The sequence below is a fragment of the Hippopotamus amphibius genome, chromosome 7 (genome assembly GCF_030028045.1).
Source record: "Hippopotamus amphibius kiboko isolate mHipAmp2 chromosome 7, mHipAmp2.hap2, whole genome shotgun sequence".
In the NCBI taxonomy this organism is placed as follows: Eukaryota; Metazoa; Chordata; class Mammalia; order Artiodactyla; family Hippopotamidae; genus Hippopotamus; species Hippopotamus amphibius.
The window spans coordinates 149,153,227-149,162,553 of record NC_080192.1 but is presented as its reverse complement, the minus strand read 5'-3'; the positions used below and the strand labels follow the sequence as shown (position 1 = coordinate 149,162,553).

Here is a 9,327-nt window from a genome sequence, read left to right as displayed (position 1 = left end):
AAGATCTCCTGGACCCAGACTGGAAGACGTATCAGAAAGGAAATTACAAGTGAGTAGATATTGGTAATGGTGGCTGCCATGGTCCTGCCCTTCTCTCTCCTGCTGAGCTCTGGAAATTGGGTGGCGGGGCAAGGATGAGACAAATGTCACGATAGGCTTGGGCTCTGAAAGCAGAGGTATCTGTGTGTCATCCTAGACACCATCTCCTGGCGGGGGACATGCATCATTGACCACTGCCTCACAGCTGGGCCCGGACCCCTAGTGGTGGGAACGGGACTCAGCAAAGAGCGGCAGGGATGGGTGACCAGAGGCCAGAGGCAGCAAGGCCAATTCTGTAGATGCAGTGTAGACAGAGGACAACCAGAAATCCACCTGCCACACATCCTCTCTGTGCCTCAGGTAGCTTCCAGGAACCTAGGTGAGATTGTGAGTAAATGAGTGGGCAGAAAATCCAAACTGAATGAGCAGTAAGAGAGCTAGAATTTTTTCCTGCAAACATTAGGAGCTAAATGGACATTTGTGAGCAAGGCTGTTGTCATAAACTTTCTAACATTCCTATTAAGAAAGAGTATTTTGGTTACAAAGCATAGACTTACAAATAATTTATTTTGCATTAAAATGCACATTTAAAGTTACGAATAGTATTGATGTTTTTTTGGTATGAATGTCTTTCTTGAGTAGAAAGTAAATTACAGAATATTATATACATTTTGATGTCTAAATAAATTTTAAAAATAGGAACCAATATCCTTAAAAAACTACAAATAGAATTACCATATGATCCAGTAATCCCACTACTGGGCATATACCCAAAGAAAACCATAATCCGAAAAGAAACATGTACCATAATGTTTATTGCAGCACTATTTACAATAGCCAGGACATGGAAGCAACCTAAATGCCCATCAACAAATGAATGGATAAAGAAGATGTGGCATATATATACAATGGAATATTACTCAGCTATAAAAAGGGATGAGATGGAGCTATATGTAATGAGGTGGATAGACCTAGAGTCTGTCATACAGAGTGAAGTAAGTCAGAAAGAGAAAGACAAATATTGTATGCTAACTCACATATACAGAATCTAAAAATGGTACTGATGAACTCAGTGACAAGAACAAGGATGCAGATGCAGAGAATGGACTGGAGAACTCGAGGTTTGGGAGAGGGCAGGGGGTGAAAGGGAAGCTGAGACGAAGCGAGAGAGTAGCACAGACCTATATATACTACCAGCTGTAAAATAGATAGCCAGTGGGAAGTTGTTGTATAACAAAGGGAGTTCAACTCGAGGATGGAAGATGCCTTAGAGGACTGGGACGGGGAGGGTGGGGGGGAGTCGAGGGAGGGAGGGAATACGGGGATATGTGTATAAAAACAGATGATTGAACTTGGTGTACCCCCCCAAAAATAATAAATAAATAAATAAAATTAAAAAAAATAGGAACCAATATGTGATTTTGCATGCATAACTATAAAAATAATATAAAATTATGGTATGAATGTACACCAAATTTACCACAGAAGTTTTCTCTGAGGAAGGCGAGAATGGGATATAGTGGCAACGTTTGTTTTTAGAAAAAAATATTTAAAACAAACATGAAAATACGTAAGCGTCACTCTCTCTCACTCTTTCTCGCTTTCCGAACAAGCCTTTGGCGTGAAGGGCTGCTGTAGCACCTACTGGCCTCTCTTCCGTCGCAGCTGGTATTGCTATGATGGGACAGTTCTAGTGTCTAAAAATGTGCTGCAGGGTAACTATTATTGTACCTTTGAGGTAGTGGTAGCTGAGTGGATGTTATAAATAGAATTTCAGCATGATGAGACTGGGAGAAAGCATGGGAAAAGGAGCATGAGAAAGTTTCCTGCTGCTGAGACAAAGGCTTCAACCTGAAACAGTTGAATGTTATTTTCAAAGGGAGAAATCCGGTGGTGGGGAGAAGCAGCATGACAATAACCTGAAAGATGGCCAAAAGAAAGATGCTGCTTTGGTTGGTGAGAGGTGAGCATACTGTAAACATGCGGCAGAGAGCCAGCACTGAAGGTGCGTGTGAAGAGGAGGTGGCTGGTTGGCTGACGTACCTGGGGAGGTGAGAGGGACAGAGCCGAACCTGGAAGGGGACTGTTAACTCCAGACAGAAAATAGTGGAATAAAGTACGAGTTCAAGCAAAAGAAAACAAACTAAAACAACCTCTCCCCAACCTCAGCATATACTCTACCCTCCTTCCTGTTGAGGGTAGCGTTAACAGACTCCACAGAAGTTCAAAGTAGAATACTTAAAAATAAAAAAGATATTGGGTTCTGGTTTCTCTTTAAGATGAGACATACCTGATATACTCTAGATAAATGCATTGAACTAAATTAAGATTAAACCACATTTTGCAGCATAAGATTGAATCAGATTGTTTTCTAAACACAGTAATCAAGTCAATTAAGAAAAAAAAAACCCATCACAAAACCCTCAAAACTTAGATGAAATCCAACATTGAAACCTGACTAGTTTCTTACAACAAACCCACAGACAAAATCACAGATGGTATCCGATCTTATCATCTCAATTTGGTTACAATAACTCTGGCAAGGATCTGAGGAAGTTCTTTAACAGGTGAAACTTCCATCAAATTTCCAGGAGGTATTCTCTGCCTTCCTTCCTTCTGTCCCTCTGTCCATACCTTCGTTCTTTCGTTCTTTCTTTCTTTCTTTTTCTTTCTTTCTTTCTTTCTTTCTTTCTTTCTTTCTTTCTTTCTTTCTTTCTTTCTTTCTTTCTTTCTTTCTTTCTTTCTTTCTTTCTTTCTTTCTTTCTTTCTTTCTTTCTTTCTTTCTTTCTTTCTTTCTTTCTTTCTTTCTTTCTTTCTTTCATCTTTCTGTATTATTTAAGAAGAATAAACCTTGAGTGTTAGATGTCCGTGCATCATTTACTAAGTTTTTCCCCCTTTCAATTGCATTTGATCACTGGTGGTGATACAGGCAGTTCAAATGTCTAAAGAAATATGCTGGAGTGTAACTGTTATTGTAAATCCACCCCCAAACCAGGAAGGGAAACATTCTCTACTGTGGGACACGTAAGTGCCTTGAATGCTTTTTAGGAGGAGTAATGAGTAGACACCAGAAACTGAAGCATGAGTGTTGCTATACAGATGAACTCTCTCTGCTGCCTACCCATGGCCAAAATATGGCTTTAAGATTAAATATCCTCAGGGACTTCCCTGGAGCTCCAGTGGTTAAGACTTAGTCTTCCAAATGCTGGTAGTGCGAGCTCGATCCCTGGCTGGGGAGCTAAGATCCCACATGCCTCAGGGCCAAAACACCAAAACATAACACAGAAGCAATATTGTAACAAATTCAGTAAAGACTTTCAAAATGGTCCACATCAAAGAATCTTTTAAAAAATTAAATTAAATTAAAAATCCTCAGCTGAGTGCATAAAGTTATGTTAAAATAAAACTACTGGCTTTCATTCTAACAGACAGATTGTCAAATAAAAATGACCAAAAATGCCTTCTCATAGTCAAAAGGCCATCTATGCAAGAAGCCAATCAAATTAGGGAAGTGTTGACATAGTGCTTCTTTAAAAATTTCACAATGATAATAATGAAAAGATGACACCTATTTGGGGGACATGGTTTAATATCTACCCTGTCGAGAGACTGACATTATTTGCATGCCTTTATTATTTTTAAAGTTTATTTTTTCTCATTCTAAATGTAACACAGAAATGAAAACAAAACAAAGCAAAGCAGTACTGCCCATGGTACCTAGTATACATAAACTTACAGGGCAGGAACACACTGGTTCCAAACCACTGCCTGGTTTAGCCTGAGCCCTTGCGAGTTGATACTTGGGGGCCCTGCTGTTGTTGGGTGTTTCCCTGCAGCTCAACCAACCCTCCTCAGTGACCTCTGCTTCCAGCCACACACCCCGCAGCCCCTCTCCATCCTTTCTGAGCTTCGTCCGTTCTTGTTCTCCTTCTGAAATGACCCAGCAGCCCTACTCACAGGAAATCTGATTTCCTCACAGAGTCTGCCTGGTGCAGTCAGGTGTACTGTTTTTAAAACTTTATGCAATATGTTTTCTAATCACATTATGTAGGTGCCTCAAGACCAGAACCTTTATTTTTCCGTATTTGAATCCCTAACTAGGCAGAGCATCTGCATTCAGTAGGTAACAAATGGAAGTTTGTCAGTTGATCTGTATTTGCATTTTCTTGGTCAGTTATTGGCATCACTGCTTTTCAGTTACTTCCTTAAGTCACATTAAAATTCATCACTCAGATTTCTAACAACACACTTTTATATTTTAGTTTCACTCCATAATCAGAAATTTAATTACAGTAGCCATATTTCTATTTACAAAACTTGACATACAGATAATGGCCAATCCCTGAATCTAATGTGAAATCTAAATTAGGACTTTCAAAGTTATTAAATGTAAATCTTTGATGAATGGGTTCTTTGCCTTCCTTTATTCCAGCTGAGGAATTTGAAAAATGACATTATTAATTAAGTGCTTTGTTGTGTTCTAGTTATACTAATGCAAGGTTATACTATTATAGTAATGCTAGTGAAGATGGGTTCAGAATTTATTATAGGTCACTGCATAAACATTGAAATAATCTTTTTAAACAGTTTGTGAAACAATACAAATTATTTTCTCCATCAAAAACCACTTTTATTTTCAGTAAAAACCATTGCACAAAAGTGTTGCTTTCCGGTAGGCTGCCTATAAGATGCAGAAGATCTGATTATAGTCAGGGCGACCACGGATCTTTGTTTGCCTGGAACAGTCCCAGTTTATACCTATTATTCTGGCGCAATTATTCATGCTGCCCCTTTACTTTAAAAAATATCTTAGTTTGGATGGTCATTCCAGTTATACTGCCAGTTCAAACCAATTGTGTGTCTTTATGTAGATTAATTAACTTTTACTGGGCTCAATTTCCCATTTTTAAAATGAGGAGGTGGACCTAGGTCTGTTCAGACCTACCATTACAACCTGTGACGCAAGCGCAGGTAGGTCTGAAGAGCGATGGTGCTTATAGTTTTCTAGTTCTCAGGATAAAAAATTTCCTCACCAAAGATTTGCAGAAAGGATCCCTTAAAACAGTTACTTAATATAAAACAAAAACCCAAATTCTGCTCTCTGATCAGACTCTGACATGCTGATATTTGCTGAGCTCTATGTGACTCATCCCTCTTGTAAAGGCTTGTCAAGAACGACAAAGCCTCTCAGCAATCAACCGTTTCTTACGCAGGTCTTTAAGCTACATAAACTTTAGCTCTTCTGCGGGTATAATCTGGGGAAGGAGGTAGCGAGCCGGGGAAAAGCAGGAAGAAACCACATGAGCCAGCAGCAAGGCTGCTAAGGAACAGCTGCTTCTTCAGCGGCAGCTAAACGGGGCCTGTGAGGCTGCAGGAGGGGCCGGGTGCTGCCTCGGGGCAGTTGACAATAAGACATCCCCTAGAAGAGGGATTTCCACACCAAATGCACAGGATATTTGAGATCCTCCAAAGTAATACAAGGGATCTATAAACTATTTCACTATGTTGACAGTCCGAGTGGAAAGTGTGCATCAACTTCACAGCTGTATGAGCTTATTCAGAGGCTGGGATTCCTGTGCTTTGAGCCAGCATTCTGCGGACCCATTGTGGTGGGAGCAGGACAGGTCACATAACCAGGCAGAAGGATGTCTAGCCGAGACAGCTCTGTGATCAGGGAGTGCTGACCTCACTCTATTCATTTTTGACAAGACATTTTTACTATAGAAGTCAGAGTCGCATGCAGTCCAGGTGTTACATACAACACCCTGCGATAGTTTTTAGCTTGGGAATTCATGAGGAAGATTGACCACAGGCTTTGTTGAAAATAACTGAAAGCGCTGTGCAGTGAGAAGGATACAGACTGCTTGGTTACAAGATCTGCATGCAGGGTTACATCAAGCAGATACTGATGTCAGAAAATAATCCCTCTTTTTTTTTAAATAATAAATTTATTTACATATTTATTGGCTACGTTGGGTCTTCGTTGCTGCACACGGGCTTTCTCTAACTGCTGTGAGCGGGGCTACTCTTCATTGTGGTGCTCAGGCTCCTCATTGCAGTGGCTTCTTTTGTTTTGGAGCACGGGCTCTAGGCACATGGGCTTCAATAGTGTGGCACATGGGCTCAATAATTGTAGCTCATGGGCTCAACAGTTGTGGCTGACAGGCTCTAGAGCACAGGCTCAATAGTTGTGGCTCTCAGGCTTAGTTGCTCCGTGGCATGTGGAATCTTCTCAGGGCAGGGCTCAGACCCGTGTCCCCTGCATTGGCAGGCAGATTCTTTACCACTGCACCACCTAGGAAGTCCAATAATTCCTCTTTCTATGTTGGACACTGCTCTCCTTCTGGACACAGAGCGCCCTCTGGTGTGTGTTGTGGTCACTGCTCTGCGCCATCTGCTGCACGCTGGCTCCTGTCTAGGGCTTTACTACTAATCACAGAGAGTTCTTGGATTTTATTGAGGCATTTTCTCAAGATGCAATCACTATATGCAATTTTTTTCTGTTGATTTCCATCTGATTTGCTCTGAAATTTTCTCGATGCCTGCTTTGCTAGTTGCAGATGTCAGTGTTTCCTGTACAGTAAAACTGAGCCAGTAGAAGGAGGCCCTGGGCAGGCTGTGGGGAACGGTGACGGCTAAACGTGGCAGGACAAGGAGAGGGCCTCGAAGGCCAGGCAGGGGCGGGTCTGAAATGCTAGGACGCAGGGCTCACCAAATGTTTCTGGATAGGAGAGTGACAAAATAGTACGGCCCTAAATAAATTAGAATAGTCTAATTTTCTTGGGCTCTACATTAAAGTCATATTCAAAAACGGATTTTTTACTTAAGCCCCCGACTCCAGGAAGAAAACTGTTTTCCCAAGTGGTCTACAGAACAGTTGAAGAATATATTTATAGCAATTCCCAGGGAAACACGTTCTGTTTTGAGGTAAGTTTGGGAAATTTCCTCTTAAATTATCCTTTTTGTGACTAAGTTTGCACAAGAATATTTTAAACATCTTCTACACTAAAAAAATCCATTTAATTTTGGTTGCCATGTGACTTTTCAAACTTGCTGGAGAGCAAGATCTGTGCTTGCACACCTGTGTCATGAAGCATCCGTTGGTGTTCCGCAAAGCTCTGACACGCAGGCCTTGTTCAGAAAGAACAAGATGACTCACTAAAAAGCCCTTTTAATGCTGAAAAATCTGAAAAGATAATGTGTTTGTTAAATTCTTATTATTCGTCAGGACTTATGTTATCTACATGTCGTCTCCTCACCCCTTACCACAGAGCGAGACATCCAGCTCAGTTGTGGAAAGACGCACGCTCCTTCCCTAGACTGCTAAAATCTCTCTGCTTTAACTTAAGCCTGTTTCCTCCTGCTGATATTCATACACTTTTGGAAAGAAAAGGATCAACGTCCTGTTTATAAAAACCCATTTCGATAATAAGGAGAAAACATTCCTTTTAATAACTTCCTTTTAAGTTTCCTCTTACTATTCAGTCATCCGTTTGAATCACTTTGGTCACCTTTTTTTGAACTCTCACTCGTTTTCCGTTCTCGTTCCTATAATCACTCTAAGGCAGCTTTGAAGGTCATCGGAAAACAAGAAACAAAGGGAACAGAGACTTCCTGGTACAAAAAAGGCAGCTGAGTCATTGGTCCTGGAGCAGAAAACTCCGGGTCCTGTGGACGAAGGCTCAGGGGCATTTGGGCCGAGAGGGGAGGGCCAAGGGGAAGGCCGCCTCACCCCAGCCAGGGAGCAAGGCCACGGACGGGCGAATCCACGCGCCTGCCCGAGGCCCTCAGCGGTTCCAGAGCCGAAACATGATCCCACAGCTGCCCAACCGGCAGCGAAGCAAACGCACAGACTCCTCAGGAGACTGTGGGAAGCCAGTCGAGATGATAAAGCGACACAATTGTTCTTTCCTCACAAGAACCCAGTGTGCTTCATCTTGAGTTTAATACTTCAGATAGTGACATTTTAACCTGGGTGGAAGAAAACATGGGTGTCAAATTGTAGTCACATGTTTATAATTCTCTCCACAAAGACGTAAAGGCTTTAATCGTCAATAAATGTGATTTCACATAATCGACTGGCTGCTCACACATTAGCCGAACGTGTTCTGAGGGGGCAGAGGAGAGTCACGTAACCCAGAGACCTATATCAGGAAAGCTAGTGATTTTGTCCACGGCTGTGGCAAGAAATGAAGGTGCAGCGGGGGAAAGGCAATGGTTTGGCGGCCACAGGACGAGCAGCCCTCTGTGACGCACAGGGAGGGTAACAGAGGCACACTCGAGTCACGTGACAGCCCCCCCGAATCAAGGGCACTAGGAAGCTTCCCAAACGGATGCCGAAGAACTGGATATTAATTAAACAGGAAGGTAAATAATAAATTACCTGTACAAAGATATACTTTCTGAGATCATTAAAAAGTTTAATAATTTATTTTGTACTTTAAGAAGGAAGCTTATTCATTCTGAGAAATTTTTTTCTTAAAGATCTAGGCAGCGCTAGACCAGGAGCAGCAGCTGCGCGGGCAAGCCTGCTCCAGTGCCTGGCACCCAGAGCAGGTTCTGATTGCGGATCCGCCGGCGATGGGGAAGGGCCCTGGCTGGAAAGCAGGGACGTTCGGAACCGTATCCTGGCTCCGTCGGCCTGAGGCACCGCACGGGATAAGCCTGCCTTCCTCGCGCGGTTTCGGGGATGTGCAGGGCACCGTGTGGAAGAGTCTCGGAGGCCGTGGACAGCGTTTTCTCTTCCTCGGCTGCACGCTCTTCCCGTTTCCCGCAGACGCCCTCCGAGCCTCAGGCCTGAGACCCCGGGGCTCCCGCGACCGCCCCGCGTGCTGGGGGGAGGCCGCCTGCGACCGCCCGCGGGGTGCGTGGGGCAGGAAAGCCTGCAGAGCTGCGCTGCAGCGATCCATCTGGGATTCCAGTCGAGCATCCTGAGAACTTTATTTCTTCGTCCCCGGGATACCCTCGGGCTCCAGGGACGGGGAACGCGCGTCCACCGATCGCGCAAGAGCCACATCCGCCGTGAGGACTTTATTCTGTTTTTTTATGAGACGAGGAGGAAACAACAGGCGTGGAGACGTCTCTATCAACCATCTCAGTCTCTAGGAAAGCCAGACGTGTGCCCTGGCGCGCGTGGTCTGTGCGCAGGGCGCCAGCCTTCGGTCCTCCCTGTTTCCGAGCCCTTCGCGATTCCCGGCCTCCGGGGCAGAGGCCCCTTCCCGCCCCTTGATGCCCGTGGGTCAGGTGACGCCCTTCGGCCCCTCGAGTGTTAGCGGACCTGCGGGCAGC

General features: G+C 43.7%; 1 long non-coding RNA gene across 1 annotated transcript; it reads left to right on the top strand.

Moving 5' to 3' along the window:
* LOC130857553 (uncharacterized) lies at window positions 1–6,922 on the top strand. The gene is made up of 3 exons (XR_009054841.1): window positions 1–49; window positions 1,919–2,002; window positions 6,868–6,922. It is a non-coding gene; the product is annotated as an uncharacterized LOC130857553 (long non-coding RNA).
* The last annotated feature ends 2,405 nt before the right edge of the window (window positions 6,923–9,327 follow it).